The following is a 1,033-nucleotide window of genomic DNA, read 5'->3' as shown; positions in this document are numbered from 1 at the left end:
CTTCTTCTTCTTCTTCTTCTTCTTCTTCTTCTTCTTCTTCTTCTTCTTCTTCTTTTTCTTCTTCTTCTTCTTCTTCTTCTTCTTCTTCTTCTTCAAATTATAGTTACAGAAATATGCTCTACAGCAAAAATGCTGATATTAGACAAGTTGTCTTTTAACAATGATAACATTAATTGTGAGGGAAATAGCGAGAAAAAGATAAGCCGGAGGGAGAGATATAGAGTATAAAGCAAAGAGAGAGAAAGGAAGAGAGAGAGAGGGAGAGAGAGAGAAAGAGGATGGTCTTTTAAATCGTAGAAGTACTTTCGTATACGCCAAAGTCTACGGTGTAGCAGTTAGGCGCTTCCCCGTCGCACACAGAAGACCAAAGTTCCATTTCCATTTTGGGGGGAGATATATCGAGTACGAGCCGTTTTTCTGCTTGGACGTTGTATCCCTCTCAGTCCCGGGGTTGGTCCGCACAGGCAGGGCTGAAGCCGGCTTTCTATGATCTGTAATATTGTGCCGATAGGACACAGGTATAAAACGCCTACACATACAAAAACATAATATCATAAGTATTCATACTTCTCGAAGTTTCAGCTTTCTTTGGTTTGTTTGCTAAGGTTTTTTTGTTTCTTTGTTTGTTTAAAAATTCTTCATAAATGAGTTCACTTTTTTTAAGCAAGGAAAAGGCGAATGGAGCAGAAAGATGGATTAACCTTGAAACAAATACCATTATATTCAAGTCCCCAAAACCGATAATATGCATTGTCATTTGTGTTCAGTACAAACCTCATTCCCCGTTTAAACTGTTTACCGCCGCAGCTATGGTTGGATCATCGATTCAGGACATGCATCATTATGAATAAACGTTCGCTTTGTGGCAATTTTTATTTTACAACAACCATATTTTCGGCAACTGCGGACGTTTATCTATCCAATTTCCCTCCAAATTTGGATACGAGTAAACGGGTTTTGAGCACGTTTGATAATATTTAAATCTGTAAAGTGCAGAACAGCCTTTGTGGGGATTTTTTGGTTGTTTTTTTTT

The 1,033-nt window shown here is 38.0% G+C and overlaps 1 long non-coding RNA gene across 1 annotated transcript in view; it reads left to right on the top strand.

Moving 5' to 3' along the window:
- The window catches only part of LOC118477923, a 9,133-nt gene that overhangs the window by 5,526 nt on the left and 2,574 nt on the right, over window positions 1–1,033 (top strand). The gene's annotated exons all lie outside the window — the stretch shown is intronic.

The sequence above is a fragment of the Aplysia californica genome, unplaced genomic scaffold, assembly GCF_000002075.1.
Source record: "Aplysia californica isolate F4 #8 unplaced genomic scaffold, AplCal3.0 scaffold00293, whole genome shotgun sequence".
Taxonomy (NCBI): domain Eukaryota; kingdom Metazoa; phylum Mollusca; class Gastropoda; order Aplysiida; family Aplysiidae; genus Aplysia; species Aplysia californica.
Note: the sequence above shows the minus strand (reverse complement) of the source record. Positions and strands in the feature narration are given on the sequence as shown.